The sequence below is a fragment of the Hordeum vulgare genome, chromosome 7H (genome assembly GCF_904849725.1).
Source record: "Hordeum vulgare subsp. vulgare chromosome 7H, MorexV3_pseudomolecules_assembly, whole genome shotgun sequence".
Lineage (NCBI taxonomy): Eukaryota > Viridiplantae > Streptophyta > Magnoliopsida > Poales > Poaceae > Hordeum > Hordeum vulgare.
The window spans coordinates 160,601,765-160,626,461 of record NC_058524.1 but is presented as its reverse complement, the minus strand read 5'-3'; the positions used below and the strand labels follow the sequence as shown (position 1 = coordinate 160,626,461).

Genomic DNA, 24,697 nt, shown 5'->3' with positions numbered 1-24,697 from the left:
AGATTGATGAAGAACTATTTCGTGGAGAATCCCACATACCCGGAGTCGTATTTTCGTCGCCGTTTAGGATGAGCACCGACTTGTTCAAGCGCATTGCAGAGAAACTAGCGAGCCATGACCAGTTTTTCCAGCAAAGGAGGAATGCCACCGGAGAGCTCGGGCATAGCACCTTTCTGAAGGTGACAGCCGCTTTGCGTATGTTGTCATACGGTATCCCGGCTGATCTAGTTGATGATCACTTGGCTATGGGTGAGAGCCAAGCCATCATGTGTGTCAAGCGCTTTGCAATGGAAATTGTGCAAGTGTTTGGCGAGGAGTATTTGAGATCTCCCACTGCTGAAGACGTCGCAAGGCTATTGGCGATGAACAAGGCTCGCGGCTTTCCTGGCATGCTTGGCTCAATAGATTGCATGCATTGGAGTTGGAAGAATTGTCCAAAGGCATGACATGGGCAATTCCACGGCCAAAGAAAGGGTTCCACTATAATCCTTGAAGCGGTGGCCGATCAGGAGACTTGGATTTGGCATGCATTCTTTGGAATGCCTGGATCTTTGAATGATATCAATGTTGTCAACCGGTCACCACTGATGAATACGATTGCAGATGGTGAGTTGCCACCGGTGCAGTTTGTAGCAAATGGCCGTACGTACAACTATGACAATTATCTAGCGGATGACATCTATCCAAAGTGGCAAACCTTCGTGAAGCCGTTGAAAAAGCCGGAAGGTAAGAAAAATCTTGATTTCCACAATGCTCAGGCGGCGGCTAGAAAAGATGTGGAGAGAGCATTTGGGATTTTGCAATCCCAATTTGCTATTGTGAGAGGACCGGCTAGATTTTGGGATCAAAAAATGCTTTGGTACATCATGCACGCTTGTGTGGTCATGCACAACATGATCATCGAGAATGAGCGTGGCCAAGATTTAGACTAATCACAGTATGAGCTTTTGGGACATCCCGTGCAAGTGCGACGGAGGGCTGAAAGGGTAGCCCGTTTTGTTGCCTCCTATCATGCCATTCGGCGTCCCGCAACGCACAATGAACTTCAGAAGGATCTGATTAAAGAGTGGTGGGCATGGCATGGACGAGAAAGAGCATGATTTCTGCATTCGACATTGTATTGTTCATGAACTATTGGTTGTGTTTATTGCATTATTTGTTGTATTGAACGATAAACTATTTGTTTGAGTTGTAATGACTATTTATTATTGATTTATTTTGTTTATTTGATCATTTTTGCTTCTATTTTTTGAAATGTATATGTGGTTTGTGCATGCTGCGCGCTGTATTTTTGGGCGCTGCTGGAGCGGTGCGCGCGCGCTGCATTATAGCGCGGCCGTTGGAGCTAGCGCCTATCCCCGCGCTAAACCAGCCGAAGCGCGCGCGGCAAACACATTTTTTGAACGCGGCGTGAAGCGCGGCTGTTGGAGATGCTCTCAGTTTGTGCAACTCCTTGCAATAGTGTTGCCGCTACCTGCGTGGATTTATCTGTTTTTTGTCCGTTTGGATAGTTCTAGCGGACACGAACATCCGCTTTCACATTTGGATCGACGCATGCGCCTAACACTGGCCCAACGTAATTTGGCGACGCGTGAAAAAAATATGCAATCATTTTTAAAAATGGAAACAAACATTAATTAAACATTAAAGCCGACTACGATAGTCGACGAGAGTCCACGCGTCCCCATTACATTAATTAAACATAAAAAATATAAAATACAATGCGGAAGGGTCACGTATGGATACGACAGCGGGATGCGGTGCTCCCAGTGTCACCGTGCTTGGTGCATCGGGACGCTGATACGATGACGAGCTGACGGGAAGATGCCGACGGGGGGTGCGTGCGGGGACGAACGACGGGGGACTTACCCTTGTTTTAGGTGGAGAAGCCGGCCATGGATGCTAGCTAGGGTTTGGTTGCCGACGAAGGAGCAGAGAGGTGGTGAGATGGGGACGGGGTCTAGAAGCATATGAGGCCGAACCCCACCGCACGCTCGAAATAAAAAAGGTTGATCGCGGTCGCTGACGCGTGGGCCCGTGGAGGGCGGCCATCATTGATTATGTTGACCGCGGGTAGTTGTGGCGGACACCGAGAGGACGCGCACCACACATTTCAGCCCCAAATTTGAGCCGGAAATGGCTTGACGCGGACGCGAAGCAGACGCGTTTTGGCAATGGGTCCGCGCGTTGGGCCATCACTTTTGTCCGCACGGATCCAAAACGGACAGTTGCAGACGAAATGGATCACCTCGTTGGAGTTGCTCCTAGTGCATGTTCGGAATCTCTCTAGGTCTCATAACTCCACTCCGCACGAGGAGCTCGGTTTGTGCAACTCCGTGCAATTGTGTTGCCACTCCCTCCGCTCCGGGAGCTGCGGTTGTGGAGTGGAGAGGATTCGAACATGCCCACATAGCATTAGTGGAGAAATGACTAGACACAACTCTTGTTGGTGGCGCATCATTTTCATACAACGTCAGCACTATTTTTTTGAAATAGCGTTGTCGTCGGCTAAATTGGTACATCAGTTGTAAACGGTCAGTGCTGACATGGATACTTGTGGCCATGCCACGAATCTGTTGGCCCACCTGTACTCGTCATCTGAAATATAGTGGTGGCGTTGAGTTTCTATGCATGCCGTAGATAATTAATTAGTGTTGACGTGCCATATTATTATACACCAAACATTATATTTTCACTTAAACTAATATTTTAAGTATTTAAAAATTATATATGCTGGTTAGAAAATAACAAACAATTTATTTTACATTTTGGACATGATTATTGTAAACAGTTCTAATTTTGAGTATTTAATTATGTTTGATCTTTCATTGAACTTAATTATTCCATCCGTCACGGTTTAGAAGGCGTGCATGGAAATTTTCTAGAACCTAGTGGTTATTGATTGGTTGTGAAATGAGTTAAAAAATAGCATTCACTACGCATGCATATAGAAGTAGTACAACAGAGTACTAATTAGATGCTAGGAGTGAATGCAATGTGCCTGAAACCTTGTCTATTGTGAAAATGCATGTAAATTTAACTGTACCTTCTAAACCATGACGGAGGTAGTAGCCTGTTTTCTATTTGGGCTTTTATTAGCTATGGCGTTGCATTTTAGGCTCACATCAGCAAAAGCCCATCCTAGTCAACCACCATCTCCTCCTGTTGCATCTCCTTCCATATGCATGAGATTCATCTATATGTCGATTTAGGATTGCTTTGTGTAGATATTTTAGCACATATATATAATGTATTACTTTGTGATGTAGAATCAAAATTTGATTCCATGAATTGTTTTTGTTTATAATTTTGAATGATAATCTGATGTAAAATCCAATTTAATAGTGCATTTTGAGTAGAAATGTTTTGAATGTCTAGAATGTTAATTATTCTAGTTCAACTTAATTTGATAGTGTAGTCTAGAATGACACAGGAATAAATAAAATGAACTCCTAATGTAGCATTTTGAGTATAATTTGTTTATTTGTCTCCCTTCGTGGATTTTGTTTATTTGTGTATACATGTCACTAGTGTAGAATTATACATGTTACATCTGTCGGTTCATTAGTCTATAATCTGATTATATACTTAGTTTTTAATATGTATTGTGTAGAATGGCGCAACCACCATCATGTCGACTGTTCAAGTCAAGGTGCGCAACTAGCCTTGCAACTGCCACGTTGTTCGACATTTACTTCCAGCCGTGTTTTGTTCCTCTCGTGGTAAGAAATTATGAATTTTCTAGTAGTTTGTGCTCTTGTTTTTGTTGCTATTTCCACTAATTCATTGTGTGTTTGTTTTTGGTTTTTTCTTACATAGATGGTTCCTTGCAATGTGGAATTGGATTTCAGTGAGCTCTCTGGAGACACTGTCATCTTCGACGCTCCTGGGGGCCCTACACTATGGAGGTCAATAAGGGACGGAATATCACCCAGATTGAAGGAGATGAATGGGGTCGTTTCATCACCCGCATGCATCTCAGTGGGGGTGAATTGATCAGCTTCTCCTCCAGAACATAAACTCCAAGGCCTGCTATTATCTATCTCAACTATGAGGAAGAAGATGATGAGCAACTTGATGAAACATTCTTTGCCCAACTGACACGCTTTGGGAAAAACTTCCGCCACGTGATGTGTCGTGGGAATGACCCTGACAATAGTACGAAGGGTACGAACGGAGGGGCGAAGCCTAACTAAGCGTAGTGGATACACTTGGATGTACGAGTTCGGGCCCCACTCGGGAGGGTAACTGTAACGACTAAGATGCGGTCCTTTCCGATTTGGGAACGAGGCCCCGAATTTGGAAAGAAGCGCATCTAAGCGTTTCGCAAACATGGTAACATAGCACATACATAATAATAGAGGAATGACAATAAGGGATTCAACTGTTATCTCATAAATATATCAGAGTTACATCACGCATCCAAACAAAGTAGTTCCGCTACGGACTACAAAACATGAGAAATGGCTATGCTACCCTGCATGCTTGCCCATGATCACGACCACGCCTCAGTCTTCTGGATAGTTCACGTACAGGCGGTCGTTCTCCTCATCGTACTGCCATGCCAGCCGCGTGTCGTCGGGATCACCTATCTCGGGGGTATCTGAACCTGTTGGTGTTGTGAAGGAATCTGTGAGCCACGGGGACTCAGCAATCTATGACCTCGGTGCCAGACCTAGTGAAGTTATTGGGTTGGAAAGGTGGAGTGTTTAGGTTGCAGCATCCTAAGAATATATGGTGGCTAACTTACGTAGAACAAGTATTGAAGGTGGTCTATTCTAGCAGTCGATGATAGATGATCACTAAGTGATCCTGAACACCTACTTACGTCAATCATAACCCCGCCGTGTTCCCGACCGAAGGGAGGTCTTCGAAGGGGATAATCACGGTTACGCACACAGTTGGCAATTTATTAGAGTTATGTTTAAGTTGTCTATAACCGGATGTTAACAAATATTCCAAGTTGCCACATAACCGCGGGCACGGCTTTCTGAAATATTAAACCCTGCAGGGGTGCTCCAACTAGTCCATCACAAACGTACACGGGCCGCAAAGTAATCCTCTATCACGAATCTCGTGATCTCGTCGGATTCCTTAGAGGAAAACCTCAACTCTGGGGAGAACCATAGCTTCATCGGGATTCCTATACGCAAGATATATCGGTAAGGTAAGACAAGACTAGCAGGACCTCCCGTCGTGTCGACGACGCCGATAAGAGCCGCGTATCTCAGTCTCAGGACAGGACGGATGAGCGACGCGTACAGTGGCCTGATAGAAATCTCTCAAGTTGCCCTGAGTTGGCCCCGCACAATGCTCTAGTTTGGACCAACACTCATGAGGAGCACTGGCCCGGGTTGTTGATTAAATTCCTCGAGGAGGCCATTCCCTATGCAGATTATTATTAAGTGATTAGCAAATTAACACCAAGGTTGGGTCCTGCCGGACAGGTCTTAACACTACGCGATTTATCGAGGGGGTCCCCATAACAACCCCGAACGTGTTAGGAGCGATCATTATGGAATCAAACACCGGTAGCCGGTAACTATGGCGGCAATAACGGAACAAAACCCGGCAAAAGGCTAGGCCTTCCGTTATTTACCAAGTATATAGGTGCATTAATTAAATATCAGATTTAGCATAATGATATCAAACTCATGCTAACACATGAGACAAGGCACCTGCAACTAGCAACGCTAACATTAGTAGCTGAGCAAAGCCTACTTAGCCATTCAAGATTTGCTAGGAAGGGATAAGTGTTTGGGTTTCATGGCAATTCAGGAGGCAATTATTTCAGTGGTAGGCAGTGAGCATATGACAAAGGAAACGTAATCTAGCATAACAAGACTAGAGATGGAATCAAGGTCATATCATCTTGCCTGTGATATCCTCAGCTTGGAACTGCTCTTGTTCGTCCTGCACGTACTCTCCCGAATCCACGTACTCGTTCTCCGATCCTAGTGCTACCCAACATAAAAATAGCATCCAATGAACAACAGCACCTCAAGATGCAACAAGCACATGATGCATGAGATGAACATGAGCATGCATCCCTATTCTACTCACTAGCACAAGCATGAGAAGTAAATACATGTTCCTGGACAGAACTGCACCCTAAGCTATCTTGACATGCATGATAATGACATGATCAGATGCGTCACGTGAAAACGATGCAAAAGCATATAAAGAACATTACAAACGGAGCTACGGATCAACGGGAAACAATGAAACAAGAAATGATGTGCTACGTGCCAAATACATCACCACACACTCGAATGGCATAACTCTGGTATTTCCAGGTTGCTAAGACATAAAACAAACAAATATGGATGGGGTGGTGCAAAGAATATCACCACAACATCAACTATGCACTCACAATCATCAAAATACCAAAACTACACAATCTGCCATAAACAACATCATAGCCTTTTGAGAGCTACATGCAAAGCACCTACAACCACCCAAACATGCCAAATAAGATATGTGGTAGTAGCTATCCAAGAGTACTACAAGCACTAGCAAAAAGAAAATGCAAAGGAGTTTCACACAGAAAGTTACAGAGCTGCTAACTTGGACAAAAATATCAGATTTCAGGGACTTAGTGAAAGTTCCAGATTCTCACTAGCTGTTTATGCTCTGAAGCATTTTGACAGCACCCAAAACAATATCTACAGGACTCCAAATGGAATGAAAATTTACAGAGAGCTATACAAACACATAAGCTTCAACTTTCCAGTTGAAAGCTAAGGCTGAATCACAATACATGGACCTGCACAAGCTCATCAACAGGAGAAGAAAATATAAACAGATTCTCAGACTTGGTGAAAATCTCAGATTTTCACTAATCTGGAATTTCAGCCACATGCCTACTTTGACTAAGCACCACTTGCACATATGAATTCCTAAGCATGAAACAAAACCAATATGGGGTAGAGGGGGTCACCCTTAACTACCACAACCAAGAATCAAACTCTTGGGCTCACCACATCTCATGGAACCAAGCTCCAAACATAGAACAAATTATTTCATTTCCAGAAAATATTCCAAAGGCAAAATTGACTTCACCAAGGGATTCCTTGGATGATTCTACCCCAAAAGCATATATAATACCTATGCACTTGTATAGAACAAATGGGCACAAACTAGAAAAGAAAAACTACATAGAATCACATATAGTGAATAGTGCATCATCGCATGTGCTATTCACTAGATCTACACCTATACAAGCTCTTGCACATGACCACAACATCAATGGGGCACATGAGGGGTAGACCTCATGCCCATGTGCCTTGGCACACCACCACACACTCACATGCATCACATCTAACATGCTCATGGGGAAAACACCCACATTGCTACTCACTTGCACCACATGGATACCCCATCTACACACATGATCTAGCAACATATATCTTCATGCACCCAATCCTACACATGCACTCCTACACATGATATAGCTACACATGCACTCCTAGTGCAATCACACACACATGCATATGACTTTGAACCACATGCATATCCTCTTGCAAGCAACCTACACCAACATATATTCTCAAACTAGCAAGATCACTATGCACCACACTAGGCTTAGTGCACAACTCACAAGTTACACACTCACAAAGCACATAAGGAAGAAGAATCACACATACTCTTCACTACAATGCCTACACATACAACACCACACATGCCACCATATATAGAAGCAAATTCACTAGGGAACACATGTTGTTTTCCCTTTGAGGGGTGAAAAAATACTCTCATGGAGTAAAGCTTCCCACAACAACAATTACAACAAGACAAAAGAAAAGCAGCACAAGAAAAAAAATAAAACACAACAAAAGAAAATAAAAGGAGGGGGAAGAGGGATCAAACCCTGAACCTCCTGCTACCCACACTGCAACACTACCACCCTGCTAACCTGCACCAGCTTGACAGAGAAGGGCAGCCTAGCAGGTTAAACTGCTCTGCCTCTGCTGAAACTACACTGTACCGAAGTAAAGCAAAAAGGGGTCGAGGGGGGGATCGAACCCACGACCTGTCAACAACACAAGCACTGCTCTACCACTAGACTATGCACGGGATCTCGACAGAGAAGGGGACTACAGCAAGGTATACTACCACGAGCACATAGTGCTCTGCTCTGCACGCAGAGTCGCCGGCGACAGGGAATCACCGGAGCGCTCTTGGTACTGTTGCTACACCGCGAGGAGGGAATACCATCTACGACTACTGCACATCTACTCCGCGGTGCTAGCCCATGCCCTGCTCTGCTACTACACGAGCACACACCCAAGCACACCCATGCACACAAGCCTGCTGCTGCTCGGGACAGGGACGCACTGCGAGTCATCTCGCCGGATCTACTCGAGGGAGAGGGGAGGAGAAGGCCGGCTCACCTTGGGGAAGGAAGAAGAGGGCGATCTGAAGGGGAAGAAGCCGGATCGGAGGTGAAGAAGACCTGAAGAAGTCCCGTCGAACCAAAGTAGTGGTACAGGTCGCGAGACCGCCGGGAATACGACGGTGGCGTTGAGCGGGCCGTCGACGTGGTTGTTCCCATGCCTCACCAAGGTCGGGAATGGAGCGTGGGGCGCTCTCCCGAGCCCCTGGACATGGCGGTGGTGCCGGACAATGTCGAACGCAGGGGTAGACGCCGGCGGGAACTTCCTCTCTCTCTTGGCTAGATGCTACAGAGACTTACTTGAGGGGGAGAAGGAGAGATGGATGGAGATGGAGGAAGGAGTGACGGCGGCGGATGGGAGATGAGGAACCCTAGGGAAGAGGGGGCACAGACGCCCATGTTTTATGGGGGCCTCGACGTCTGTGCCCTCACGACATCTCTCTCTCTCTCTCTCTCTCTCTCTGTAGCAGGACGCAAAGCAGGCGCGGGGGTGGAACGGCGTCAGGTAGGAGGAGGGTCGTGCCAGGTGGGCTCTAGAGCACGGGGAGAGGAGAGATGGGCTGCCAGGGGGGAGGAAGTCCACCTGAGGCACCACATAAGAAGGAATTAAATCCCTGGGGCCTTTCCAATTACAGGAAAAAACAGAGAAGAAAAGAATGCACAGACAAATCTATAAAAGCCAAAAATAAAACAAGCACATCCCTGGTCATGAAAAAATGTGAGCTATTTGAATAAATTATAAAAGGAATATTTGGGGCAACTAAATATTTACAAAACAGGAATTGTTTGAACTGTTTTGTGAATATTTGCACCACTTGCACACCTATTCAAAACAGCAATACACATCTCAAATTCACCACAGAAATATCCTAAACCCTCGGCATTTTAAAAACAGGGTAGGCTCAAGTGAAACTTGGACTTGTTACAAAAGGAAGAGGGAAGGTTTTTTTTTAAACCTATTACCACCACATAGTCTTACTACTAGCAATGCACCACTCCAACTCTCACACAAACTATCAAGAGCATCTCATATCACATGCACACCATCATGGATCACACCAACACAAAGAACACAAGGCATCACACATGTAATGATAGGGAATGCATGCATGCAAAGGAAGAATAAAAAAGGAGACACATGAAATCATAACACATAGAAGCTCTCATATCAATGACAAGTTGGACCCACATGAAGTAGGTTCCAAATATGGTAAGCTACACACTTGGGGCATTATAGTAACAACCCTATTTCTCGATCCCTGAGGCTGATGTTTTCTTATGGGGTATCTGATATTACAGGATCCTGAACCCTTGAGCAGGAGCCTCAGAGTGGCTTATATAGAGTGCGCCACAACCGACCGAGCTTCATTACAAGGCGAGTTAATGCTAATAAATATGGGGGTTACTAGAAACGACAGCTATAACTTATGGCGTTACTGGTAACGCGGGTCTTAACTGTATTTCACGTGATAGTTTAAGTCCTTAGTCATTGCAGCCTCTTCGGTACCATCGTCTTGCTGTGGTCCAAGTGCCAGGATGCGTCCGACTGACATAAGGCGATCCGAATGAATTCACGTAAGCCGAGTGAGGGAACTTTGTATCGAGTGAGGTCATGACTACACCGATGACTTGTAGGACACTTATGTCCATACGGAGCCTTAGGTGGGCCTTGCGAAGCAGGTCCGTAGGCCTACCCCTAATGTACAACCCCATTTGCAGCCCCTGAATCGGTTGAGGTATCGTAGACCGAGTGAATGACCTCCTTAGGTGTCCTTGGTGCTTCGGAGACGCTAAGGTTGCAGCTCGAGGCTGCGTCATCCAGACTCTCAACAAACCACTACGGATTCAAGAGCGACGAATTCCGAATGCTCGAGCATACTGGTATGTTTGTAGTCGGCAGTGAACGACTATCTTTCAGAAAGATAGATTCAATGAATCAGACAAATCATGAGATCAGAGCTCCGAATGTCCAATCGGTGAGATGGGACAGATCCCACGCGCATCGAGGTAAGGGCGATCTAGTCGCTTTCTTATGTTACCCAAGTGACCGGGGGTCCCGTGGAGGGACAAGCGAGGAGAACGTTCGGTTGCCTCGTCACACGCCATGGATATGCAATCCACTCGGGATATGAGGGGGAGCGGTTTTTCTGCCACCTTTTGAATTGACGAAGCGCACACGAGCTAAGGATGCATCGATGATGTGGTTAGTGGAGGTAGTGGAGCGGCGCGATGTCGCTGTCATGCTACAGTGCGCACCATCCTCGGGATTATGTGGATCTTCCTCGGGCTGGCGAAGTACTCGATGGGGCATCTTCCCATTGGGTATTTAAAGCGTGAGTTGGACAAGAGAGGAAACCAAGCTTCAGATCCGGTCCATTTCGATGCCCACTTCCACTTCTCGCCATCGAGACCAAGAGCCGCCTGCCATCCCCGACGACTCCCTACCTCGACTCCTCTGCCGCGCGACATGGTGAAGGGAGCAACGGCGAAGGCCGAGTGGGACAAGAAGGGATCGCGTGGATCCTCTTCGAGCGTCAGTGTTCCCCCGCGGGGTTGGATGCAGGGTGACTGGATGTCATCCCGAGTCTCAGAGGGGCAGTTGCGGGAGGTGGAGAGAGAAGGCCTGATTGCTCCAGGGAGGTGGTGACTACCCAACGACGGCGAGCAGGAGCCCGCCCCCCTGGGACAACAAGCGAGTGCTTCTCATCACCCACATAGAGATAGGTTTTTCTTAGCCTCCGCACCCCTTTTTCCGAGCGTTTATTGACTTCTTCGTTGCGCAACTTCACCATCTTGCCCCCAACGTTGTCTCATATTTAGCTGCGTTTGTATCCTTCTGCGAGAACTTCCTCGGGTGCTATCCACACTGGGGTTTGTTCAAGCTCTTGTTCACGTGTCGGGTGATGACCATGAAGAAATTCTCTTCATCGGGGGGTGGGAGGGGGGTGGGGGTGGGGGAGACCAATGTGGTCCAACTCTATGTAGGTTTAGGCATACACCTTAGGGGCAAAAGTAGCTTCCCCAGATGAACTTTCCAGATTCGGTGAAGAACTGGCAAGATTCTTGGTTCTACTGCCAAGACGTCCCAGTTGGCGAGGGTCATTTTGGCCTTCCGCCCTATACGGTTGATAGAATCCAGTCGGCTCCTTCCTTGACCATGTCCAAGGAGGAGAAGACTGATGTAGATATCTTGGTGATAGTGTTAGTTGCTCTCTTGCAGAAGGGTGTGAATGGAATGGACTTCCTGGAAGTCTTCTTTCAGCGTAGGATTCCACCCCTCCAGGCCAGAGCCCATCCAATGTGGAAGTATGAGGGGCCGAGTGATCCAACCCGTGTTCACCCTGAGGAGATTGGGTCGTAGGCGTTGGAAAATAACTCAAGGCCACCACACCAGTGAGGGACAATATCAAGGGCACCAGGTTGGTGCCTCCTTTCTCGATGGAGGTGCCGCCGAATGAGGTAAGCCATCGAGCATCTGGGCCGAGTGAACTTCTTTGTTGCTTTAGTGCCTATTTGTAATTTTGTCATTCGACAAGCTTTTACATGGATGGCCAGTTCTGTTCTGGCGGTTGACCGCACACCCATCGATGTGGAGAGCAACACTGAGCACTAAGACACTGAGCATGCGGAGGGATCGAAGGATGACGAAGATGAGGACGGTGATGACGAGAAGACGAAAGAGAGCGGTGAAGAACATGGGGACAAGGCGGAATCTTCTCCATCCGACGATGCTCCGCCCGAGACCCGTTCCAAGGCGCGCCAGGACCCTGGAGTCCGTGCTGGAACCTTCAGGACTCCGATGGTGGTGAAGCCAAGTGCGTTGGTGATGCCGACTCGCAGTTCCAAATGGGGTCGGAGCAAGCCCGAGGCGCCGTCGGAGGAGGTTGCCAAGCAACCTAAGATCATGAGTTCCAAACCCCGGAAGGTCGTTCTACCGTCCATCAAAGTTGACGTGCCTATGGCTTCAGCGTAAGTTCCCGCCGAATGATCCATCCCAGCTTGAGCAATGTCTACCGTGTGTTGATTGGATTTTTTGTTGTTTCTGTTGCACGACCTATACCTCGACTGCTTCGTTGGAACCCAAGACCTCTAACAAAGGGAAGGCCGATGTTGATGTCACTTCATCCAAAGGTGACCCTTGAACTTTTCCAATGATTCATTCAGGACTCGGGGTTTAGCCACATGAGTGGCCTTTCGAATGCCTTGTGAACATGTGTAGAGCCGCGAAATGTGATTGAACTCGATCCTGATGTCCCTTATGCAGTTGGAGAAGTGTCGAAGCAGGCTGCGACTCCCAACCAAGTGATTGTCAAGGACAAGACTCCCATGGTGCAGGAGACCACCTCGACTAGAGTGTCACTCAGACTAGATCCATTGACCGCTCTATCGCCTCGCCCCAAAGGCCGCAACATCTTCCAGCTACACCATACCCTGGAGGATCGGGAGGGGGTGTTCAAGGAGGCCTTTGCCCAGCTGGACATGATGGATGGTCAGTTGAAGGAGGCATACGACGCGAGTGAAGCCATGGCAAAGAACATTCGGGTGAGTCCTTCACATACGCATTTGTTTCATACTTGTTTCTGAATCTAGTCCCGAGTGGGTATGCTCGGAGGCACACCCACTGGGTGTTGGCTTTCAGTGGGGGCACCCTCAGCGCACCCACTGGGTGTAGTCCCGGAGGCTACCATCGACTGAAGCAGTCGGTGGTAGTATGAGTTTCCTTATCTATTGGATAGAGGCTAGTAGGGCGTGGAGCGCTTTTCTCTCCCCTATCCCTCCAGTGGGGGGGGGGGAGGGACTGAGTGCACCGACTGGGTGTAGTCCCCGAGACTACCGTCGACTGAAGCAATAGGTGGTAGTCTCAGTTTCCTTTGTGTTTGATAGAGGCTGGTAGGGTGCAGAGCCATTTTATCTCCTCTATATCTCCAGTGGGGGCGTGCTGTGTGCACCCACTGGGTGTAGTCCCCGAGATTACCGTCGACTGAAGCAGCCGACCGTAGTCTTAGAGTTATGATATTGTATTCTTATTTACTTCTGTTTGTTGATGGAAGATTGCTTGTGGGCCCAGGGGCCATGATGATGCTGTGGAGAAAGAGTTGTAGGAACTCCGACTGAGCCTTGATATAGAAAAAGCCAAGAATAAGCGACTGGAGCAAGAGAAATGCACAGTTGAAGGTAAGCTTTCACTGCCCGACTGGTTCGTGCTTCGGTTGTTTTTCCTATCCGACTGAGGCTGTCTTGTGAGATCGCCTTTTTGAGAGGCTGAAGAATTCCATTTCTCTAGTTACCATGAAGGATTCCCTCAAGAAGAGGAATGAGGAGCTTGCGTCGTCTTGGAAGGAAGCCAAGCAGAAGACCCAGACGGTCGAAACCAAGCTTAGGACGGTCGGGTCACTCGAAGAAGAGAATCGGCTTCTGAAGGCTGGTGAGGAGAAATGTGCCGCGGAGCTTGCTGAGCTGAAGAGGCACTATGCCAAGTGGGAGTCCAAATTTGAGAAGGTTGCTGCCAAGAAAGTTGAGCTGGAGAAGTTCATTACAGACTTCAACGTGGAACATTGTGATAAGCTTAAAGGTATGTTAAGCGTCCAAATGCTCCCCCATAGACACTTTGCAACTTCCGAGTGATGTTTCTCATCCTTTTGTTTTCTCACTGAATCCAGCCTTCTCTGCTGATGCCAAAGAAGAGACGACACGAATAGAGAAAGAGCTTGATCCCAAGAGGGGGCTTCTGAAGGACAACATTGTCCTGGCTCTCCTCAGACTGGAGGCTCGCGTCGACTATGTATTGGCCTATTTCAAAGGGCTCTAGTCGGCCCTTGGGGAGATAGACCAAGAGAAAGCCCCTGACATGTGCCCCTAAAGGATGCCAGACCATCGTGAACCATGTGAAGGACATCCCCAATGAGCTCAAATCCTGGAAAAAGTCATCGACAAGGGCCGGAGCCGACATTGCCCTTTCGTTCGTCCGCATCCATTGTAAGGGAGTGGATGAAGAGAAGCTAACGAGTCTCCGATTCGTCAACATGAAAAGCGCCAAGTTCGAAGACTTCATGAAGATGTTTATGACAGCTGCCACTCGGATTGCGGAAGGAACCAACCTTGACACCTTCGTGGAAGCAGTGGAATCTTTGGCCTCCGAGTGATGCTCAGAGGAAGAACATTTAAGTTTCAAGTTGCCTCGGGATGCTTCTACGGCAACAGACAACAACGCCAGAAATTGACACGTTGACGGAGACTGGGCTTGCGTTGGTTTTTCCCTTGAAGAGGAAAGGGTGATGCAGCACAGGAGCAACAAGTATTTCCCTCAGTTTGAGAACCAAGGTATCGATCCAGAAGGAGGGTCTCGTCAAGTCCAGAGTACCTGCGCAAACACAAACAAGCTTGCACCCAATGCTTCAAAGGGGTTGTCAATCCCTTCAAGATTGTTTGCAAAGTGAGATCTAAAGGCGGAAAGTGCAACGAAGTAAAAAGTATAAGGCTGAAAATATGGTGTGGAGTAGACCCTGGGGGCCATAGTGTTCACTAGAGGCTTATCTCAAAATAGCAAATATCACGGTGGGTGAACAAATTACTGTCGAGCAATTGATAGAACCGTGCAAAGTCATGACAATATCTAAGTCAATGATCATACATATAGGCATCACGTCCGAGACAAGTAGACCGATACTTTCTGCATCTACTACTATTACTCCACACATCGACCGCTGTCCAACATGCATCTAGTGTATTGAGTTCACGACGAATAGAGTAACGCTTTAAGCAAGATGACATGATGTAGAGGGATAATCTCAAACCAATGGTGAAACCCCCATCTTTTTACCCTTGATGGCAACAACACGATGCGTGCCTCGCTATGCCTTCTGTCACTTGGTGAGGTCACCGCACGGTATGAACCCAAAACCAAGCACTTCTCCCATTGCAAGAATCATAGATCTAGTTGGCCAGAGAAAACCCACAACTCGAAGAGAATTACAAGGATATGAAATCATGCATAAGAGAGATCAGAAGAAACTCAAATAAGATTCATAGATAATCTGATCATAAATCCACAATTCATCGGACCTCGACAAACACACCGCAAAAGAAGATTACATCGGATAGATCTCCATGAAGATCATGGAGAACTTTGTATTGAAGATCCAAGAGAGAGAAGAAGCCATCTAGTTACTAGCTATGGACCCGTAGGTCTATGGTGAACTACTCACGCATCATCGGAGAGGTCATGGTGTTGATGAAGAAGCCCTCCGTGTCCTATTCTCCCCTCAGGCAGGGCACCTGAACGTGCCCTAGATGGGATCTTGCAAAGAAAGAAGCTTGCGGCGGCGGAAAAGTACTTTCGATGATCTCCTGATTTTTTTGGGATTTTTAGGGAATATATAGGCGCAACCCCTAGGGCAGAGGGCGTCCAGGGGGCCCACAAGCCTATGGGCCACGAGCTCCCCCCTGGCCGCGGGGTGAGGGCTTGTGGGCCCCTGTGGCCCCCCTGCCTTGGCTCTCAAGTCTCGTGATCTTCTTCTGTTACGGAAAAATTCTTTTCGGGGATTTTATTCCGTTTGGACTCTGTTTCAAAATCTCCTCTGAAAGGGGTCAAAAACATGGAAAAAACAGGAACTGGCACTTGGCACTGAGTTAATAAGTTATTCCCAAAAAAATATAAAAGGCATGCAAAACATCCAAAGTCTGACAAGATAATAGCATGAAACCATCACAAATTATAGATACATTGGAGACGTATCAAGCATCCCCAAGCTTAACTCGTGCTCGTACTCGAGTAGGGAAGTGATAAAGAATGAATTTTTGATGTGGAATGCTACATAGCATAGTTGTCATTTGCAACTTCTTTCACGTGGCATGAATGTTCATATTCGTAAGATTCAAAACAATAGTTTGCTATTGACATGAAAACAATAATACTTCAAGCAAACTAGCAAGGTAATCATAAACTTTCAAAATAACAAGGCCAAGGAAAGTTATCCCTACAAAATCATATAGTCTGGCTATGCTCCGTCATCCTCACACAACTAATGTAAATCATGCACAACCCCGATATTGGCCAAGTAATTGTTTCCGCACTCTTACTTTCTCAAACTTCTTATAACTATCACGCAATACATGAGCACGAGCCATGGATATAGCACTATAAATGGAATAGAGTGTGGTGATGGTTGTGATACAAAAAGGAGGAGATGGTCACATTGACTCGGCGTATCAAAAGGCTATGGCGATGCCCATTAATAGATATCAATGTCAATGAGTAGGGATTGCCATACAAGAGATGCACTAGAGCTATAAGTATGTGAAAGCTCAAAAGGAGAACTAGTGGGTGTGCATCCAACTTGCTTGCTCACGAAGACCTAGGGCAATTTTGAGGAAGCCCATCATTGGAATATACAAGCCAAGTTATATAATGAAGATTCCCACTAGCATATGGTAGTGACAAAGCAAGAAGCTCTCAATCATGAAGAACATGGTGCTATTATGGAGCACAAGTGTGGAAAAACATAGTAGCATTGTCCCTTTTCTCTTTTTCTCTCTTTTTTTATTTGGGCTCTTAGGCCTCTTTTTTTCTTTTCTCTTTTTTCTATTTTTTATTATTTATTTATTTTTGGGCTCTTTGCCTCCCTTTTTTTATTCCTCACATGGGACAATGCTCTAATAATGATGATCATCACACTTTTATTTACTCACAGCTCAAAATGATGATGACTCTATAGGAAATGCCTCCGGCAGTGTACCGGAATGTGCAACGATCTAGCATGGCGTATGACATTGAAACATCTCGCTAGCTATCTTACGATCATGCAATGGCAATATGAGAGTGACGGCACAAGTCATGAGACGGAACGGTGGGAGTTGCATGGCAATATATCTCGGAATGGCTATGAAAATGCCATAGTAGGTAGGTATGGTGGCTCTTCTGAGGAAGGCATATGGTGGGTTTGTGCACCGGCGAGAATTGCGTGGCACTAGAGAGGCTAGCAATGGTGGAAGGTGAAAGTGCATCTATACCATGGACTCACATTAGTCATGAAGAACTCACATACTTGTTGCGAAAGTTTTTATTAGTAATCGAAACAAAGTGCTAAATGCATACTCCTAGGGGAAGGGTTGGTAGGTGTTAACCATCGCGCGATCCCAACCTCAACACAAAGGATGACAATCAATAGATAAATTATGCTCCGACTTCCTAACATAGCGGTTCACCATACGTGCATGCTACGGGAATCACTAACTTCAACACAAGTATTTCTAGATTCACAACACCCTACTAACATAGCTCTTAACATTACCAAATCCACGTCTCAAAACTAATTGAGAGGAATCAAACTTCTCTTTCTACTCAATGCACATGAAGATGGAGGTTTTTGCATCCTATTTGGGTACCTATCACATTTGGGACTACTTTAATAGCATAAGCCAACAACGAAATCACGCACCGCCGTGCTCTAAAAGATATAAGTGAAGCACAAAGATCAAAAGTATCTAGCTCAAAAGATATAAGTGAAGCACTATGAGCATTCTAGCAAAAATCATGATGAGTGCATGTCTATCTCTCTCAAAAAGGTGTGCAGCAAGGATGATTGTGACACAACAAAAAGAAAATACTCCTAAGATACAAGACGCTCCAAGCAAAACACATATCATGTGGTGAATAAAAATATAGCTGCAAGTAATGTTACCGATGGATTGAAGACGAAAGAGGGGATGCCTTCCCGGGGCATCCCCAAGCTTAGGCTTTTTGGTGTCCTTGAATTTGGCTTGGGATGCCTTGGGCATCCCCAAGCTTGAGCTCTTTCCACTCCTTATCTCTTTGTCCATGAGAACATCACCCAAAACTTGAGAACTTCACAACACAAAACTTAAACAAAAACTCGTGATAACATTAGCACAAGAAAACAAACTACCACTTCTTTTGGTACTTTAGCAAACTTGAATTCTATCTATATTGGTGTTGGGCTACTGTATTCTCACTTTTCCATGGCTAGTACCCCCCGATACTAACCATAGTTTCATCAAAACAAGCAACCAACTCAACAAAAACAGAATCTATCAAAAACATATTAGTCTGTAGCAATCTGTATACTTCGTATACTTATGGTACCTCAAAACTTGTGAAAAACTACGACTGTCTGGGAAAAAGGCATATCAACCAGAAGCAAAAAGAATCAACTCAAAAGCTCTTTCTGAATAAAAATGAAAAATTATCTCGTGAGCGAAAAGTTTTTGTCTTTTTCCAGCAGGATCGAACAACCATTACCAAGACTAATCATAAAGGTTTTGCTTGGCTCAAACACAAAAAGAAACACAAAAAACACAATCACAACAGAATTATGATGGTGTGGACGCAACAAAATAGAAAGAAAAAGATAAATTCATTGGGTTGCCTCCCAACAAGCGCTATTGTTTAACGCCATTAGCTAGGCATTGATAATTCAATGATGCTCACATAAAAGATAGCAATCGGACACGAAGAGAGCACCATGAAACATGTGACAAACATATCTAAGTCTAACATACTTCTTTGCATATGCATTTTATAGGAAAACAAATTGGCAAGACAACCAATAGTTACCAAATGCAAGGAAGAAGAAAGAGACAATAGCAATCTCAACATAACGAGAGGTAATTTAGTGATATGAACGTTTCTACCACCATATTTTCCTCTCTCATAATAATTACATGTGGAATCATATTCGAATTCAACAATGTAACTATCACATAGGATATTCTTTTCATGATCCACATGCATGCAAAGTTGACGCTCTTCAAAAATAGTGGGATTATCATCAACTAAAGTCATGACTTCTCCAAACCCACTTTCAATAATATTGCAAATATCATATTCATCATGAGGCTTAAACAAATTTTCCAGATCATAAGAAAAATCATCGCCCCACTCACGATCATTGCAACAAGTAGTGGACATAGCAAAACTAGCATCCCCAAGCTTAGGGTTTTGCATATTTTTAGCATGATTGTCACTAATAAAATTTATAGTGAAACCATTGCAATCATGCTTTTCATCCAAGGAGCCCTCAAGAATCACTTCAAAAATTTCTTCCTCACAATTTTCAGATTCACGCATCTCAAGCAAAACTCCATAAAGATAGTCAAGTGCACTCAATTCACTAGAAATTGGATCAACATAATTGGATCTCTTAAGGAGATTAGCAAGTGGATGAGGATCCATATCACTAGATTTCCAGCAAGCGAAGATGCAAGCATATTGAAGGCACATGGCACACAAGCGAATAGAAAGCAAGCGAGAGAAAAGGGCGAACGAAAAAGGCAAACGAAAAAAGGCAAACGAAAAAGGCAAATTGGTGAAGTGGGGGAGAGGAAAATGGGAGGCAACTGGCAAACAAAGTAAATGCAAGAGATGAGTTTGCGACACCTACTTGGATGAGTTCTTGACTTGATCTTCCTCCCCGGCGACGGCGCCAGAAATCCTTCTGCTACGGCAACAGACAACAACGCCAGAAATTGAAAAGTTGACGGAGACTCGGCTTGCGTTGGTATTTCCCTTGAAGAGGAAAGGGTGATGCAGTACAGGAGCAGTAAGTATTTCCCTCAGTTTGAGAACCAAGGTATCGATCCAGAAGGAGGGTCTTGTCAAGTCGAGAGTACCTGCGCAAACACAAACAAGCTTGCACCCAACACTTCAAAGGGGTTGTCAATCCCTTCAAGATTGTTTGCAAAGTGAGATCTGAAGGCGGAAAGTGCAGCGAAATAAAAAGTATAAGGCTGAAAATATGGTGTGGAGTAGACCCCGGGGGCCATAGTGTTCACTAGAGGCTTCTCTAAAAATAGCAAATATCACGGTGGGTGAGAAAATTACTGTCGAGCAATTGATAGAACCGCGCAAAGTCATGACGACATCTAAGGCAATGATCATACATATAAGCATCACGTCCGAGACAAGTAGACCGATACTTTATGCATCTACTACTATTACTCCACACATCGACCGCTATCCAGCATGCATCTAGTGTATTGAGTTCATGACGAACAGAGTAACACTCTAAGCAAGATGCCATGCTGTAGAGGGATAATCTCAAACCAATGATGAAAACCCCATCTTTTTACCCTTGATGGCAACAACACGATGGGTGCCTCGCTACCCCTTCTGTCACTCGGTTAGGTCACCGCATGGTATGAACCCAAAACCAAGCACTTCTCCCATTTCGAGAATCATAGATCTAGTTGGCTAGACAAAACCCACAACTCGAAGATAATTGCAAGGATATGAAGTCATGCATAAGAGATATCAGAAGAAACTCAAATAAGATTCATAGATAATCAGATCATAAATCCACAATTCATTGGATCTCGACAAACACACCGCAAAAGAAGATTACATCGGATAGATCTCCATGAAGATCATGGAGAACTTTGTATTGAAGATCCAAGAGAGAGAAGAAGCAATCTAGTTACTAGCTATGGACCCATAGGTCTATGGTGAACTACTCACGCATCATCAGAGAGGTCATGGTGTTGATGAAGAAGCCCTCCGTGTCCGAATCTCCCCTCTGACAGGGCACCAGAACGTGCCCCAGATGGGATCTTGCGGAGACAGAAGCTTGCGGCGGCGGAAAAGTACTTTCGATGATCTCAAGATTTTTTGAGATTTTTAGGGAATATATAGGCGCAACCCTTAGGGCAGAGGGTGTCTGATACGTCCATTTTGCATCATGCTTTCATGTTGATATTTATTACTTTTTGGGCTGTTATATTACTTGTGGTACCATATTTATTCCTTTTCTCTCTTATTTTGCAAGGATTATTTGAAGAGGGAGAATTCAGGCAGCTGGAATTCTGGACTGGAAAAGGAGCAAATCCTAGTCCACTATTCTGCACATCTCCAAATGCCCTAAAAATTTACGTGGATTTTTCTGGAATATATAAAAAATAGTGGGCGAAAAAACTACCGGAGGGGGCCCACCAGGGCTCCACAAGCTTGCCCACCGCCACCACTCCCTGGTGGCGCAGGGCAGGCTTGTGGGCTGCCTGACGGCCCACTAGCCCCCCTCTTTTTCTATATGAAGCGTCCTGGTCTGAAAAAAAAATCAATATAGAGCTTTTTCGTGTTGTCGCCGCCTCCACGAGGCGGAACTTGAGCAAATCCAATCTAGAGCTCCGGCAGGACGATCCTGCCGGGGAAACTTCCCTCCCGGAGGGGGAAATCGTCGCCATCGTCATCACCAACACTCCTCTCGTCGGAGGGGAGACATCTTCATCAACATCTTCATGAGCACCATCTCCTCTCCAATCCCTAGTTCATCTCTTGTAACCAATCTTCGTCTCGCAACTCCGATTGGTACTTGTAAGGTTGCTAGTAGTGTTGATTACTCTTTGTAGTTGATGCTAGTTGGATTACTTGGTGGAAGAGTTTATGTTCAGATCCTTGATGCTATTCATTACACCTCTGATCATGATTATGATTATGTTTTGTGAGTAGTTACTTTTGTTCCTGAGGACATGGGATAAGTCATGCTGATAATAGTCATGTGAATTTGATATTCGTTCGGTATTTTGATATGATGTATGTTGTTTTTCCTCTAGTGGTGTTATGTGAACGTCAACTACATAACACTTCACCATATTTGGGCCTAGAGGAAGGCATTGGGAAGTAGTAAGTAGATGATGGGTTGCTGGAGTGACATAAGATTAAACCCCAGTCTATGCGTTGCTTCGTTAGGGGCCGATTTGGATCCACTAGTTTAATGCTATGGTTAGACTTTGTCTTAATTCTTCTTTTGTAGTTGCGGATGCTTGCGAGAGAGGTTAATCATAAGTGGGATGCTTGTCCAAGTAAGGGCAGTACCCAAGCGCCGGTCCACCCACATATCAAACTATCAAAGTAACGAACGCGAATCTTATGAACATGATGAAACTAGCATGACAGAAACTCCCGTGTGTCCTCGGGAGCGTTTTTCCTCCTATAAGACTTTGTTCAGGCTTGTCCCTTGCTGCAAAAGGGATTGGGCCACTTTCTGCACTGTTGCTACTACTTGTTACTTGTTACTATTTGCTTGCTACGTTTCACCTCGCTACACAATCACTTGTTACCGCTACTTTCAGTGCTTGCAGTTATTACCTTGCTGAAATCCGTTTATCAGAGCCTTCTGCTCCTCGTTGGGTTCGACACTCTTACTTATCGGAAGGACTACGATTGATCCCTTATACTTGTGGGTCATCAAGACTCTTTTCTGGCGCCGTTTCCGGGGAGTGAAGCGCCTTTGGTAAGTGGAAATTGGTAAGGAAACATCTATATATTGTGCTGAAATTTATTGTCACTTGTCACTATGGAAATTATTCCTTTGAGGAGTTTTTTCGGGGTATCTTCACCACGAACAGAAGCACGAGGAGTTGCTCCTCAACCTGAGGTACCTACTAAAAATATCTTTTATGAAATTCCTTCAGGTATGCTAGAGAAACTGTTGGCTAATCCTTTCACAGGAGATGGATCTTCACATCCAGACTTGCATCTAATCTATGTAGATGAAGTTTGTGGTTTATTTAAGCTTGCAGGTTTGCCCGAGGATGAGGTAAAGAAGAAAGTCTTTCCTTTATCTTTGAAGGATAAGGCGTTGACATGGTATAGGCTATGTGATGATACAGGGTCATGGGGCTACAATCCGTTGAAATTGGAATTTCATCAAAAGTTCTATCCTATGCATTTAGTACATCGTGATCGAAACTTTATTTATAACTTTTGGCCTCGTTACAGGGAAAGCATAGCTCAATCTTGGGGGAGGCTTAAATCAATGCTATATTCATGCCCCAATCATGAGCTCTCGAGAGAAATCATCACTCAAAAATTTTATGCTCGGCTTTCTCATGAAGATCGTACCATGCTTGACATTTCTTGTGCCTGTTCTTTTATGAAGAAGGATATTGATCACAAGTGGAATTTATTGGAGAGAATCAAACGCAACTCTAAAGATTGGGAGCTGGAGGAAGGTAAGGAGTCAGGTATGAATTTCCAGTTTGATCGCGTTAAATCTTTGGTTGAGACAAACACTTCTAGAGATTTTAGCGCTAAGTATGGACTTGAATCTGAGATAGTAGCTTCTCTATGTGAATCTTTTGCTGCTCATGTTGATCTTCCCAAAGAGAAGTGGTTTAAATATCATCCTCCTATAGAAAGAAACATAGCCAAAACCAATCTAGTTGAGGAGAAAATCATAGCTTTTAGTGATCCTGTTGTTCCTTGTGCTTACACTGAGAAACCACCATACCATGCTAGGATAAAGGATTATTCTAAAGCTCCAACCATGATACGTAGGGGTTAGATTAGACCACTTGCACCCCCTGAGGAGATTAGAGTTGAACCTAGTGTTGCCATTATCAAAGATCTCTTAGCCGAAGACATAGACGGGCATGTTATCAAATTCTGTGAGGACTCCGCTAGAATTGCTAAACCTCACGTGGAAGACAAACACAGACCTGTAGTTGGCCTGCCCGTTGTTTCTGTTAAGATAGGAGATCACTGTTACCATGGTTTATGTGATATGGGAGCTAGTGTTAGTGCAATACCCCGTTCTCTATATGATGAAATCAAAGATGAGATTGCACCTGCTGAGTTAGAACCCATTGATGTCACTATTACGCTAGCTAATAGAGACACTATCCGCCCTCTGGGAATTGTAAGAGACGTAGAAGTCCTGTGTGGTAAGACGAAGTATCCTACTGATTTCCTCGTCCTTAGTACTGCACAAGATAGTTTTTGTCCCATCATATTTGGTAGACCCTTTCTCAACACTGTCAATGCTCACATTGATTGCATTAAGCAGACTGTCACAGTAAGTTTCGAGGGTGTGTCTCATGAATTTAACTTCTCCACGTTTGGAAGACAACCCCATGAAAGAGAGTCGTCTGGTAGAGATGACATCATTGCTCTTGCCTCTATTGCCGTACCTCCTACGGATCCTTTAGAGCAATATCTTCTTGAGCATGAAAATGATATGCATATGGAGGAAAGAGATGAGATAGATAAAATTGTCTTAGAACAATATCCTATTCTCAAGAATAATCTGCGTGTTGAACTGCTTGGGGATCCTCCCCCACCAAAGGGTGATCCTGTGTTCGAGCTTAAATAGTTGCCTGATACTCTTAAGTATGCCTATCTTGATGAGAAGGAGATATATCCTGTCATTATTAGTGCTCTCTTCTCAGAGTGTGAAGAGAAGAAGTTACCAAAAACTCCGAGGAAGCATCGCGCTGCTATTGGATATACTCTTGATGATCTTAAGGGTATTAGTCCTACTCTATCTCAGCACAAGATTAAAACCGATCCTG

General features: G+C 45.1%; 1 pseudogene; it reads left to right on the top strand.

Moving 5' to 3' along the window:
• Positions 1–3,902: 3,902 nt before the first annotated feature.
• LOC123407619 overlaps positions 3,903–24,697 on the top strand; it is an 88,134-nt pseudogene continuing 67,339 nt past the window's right edge.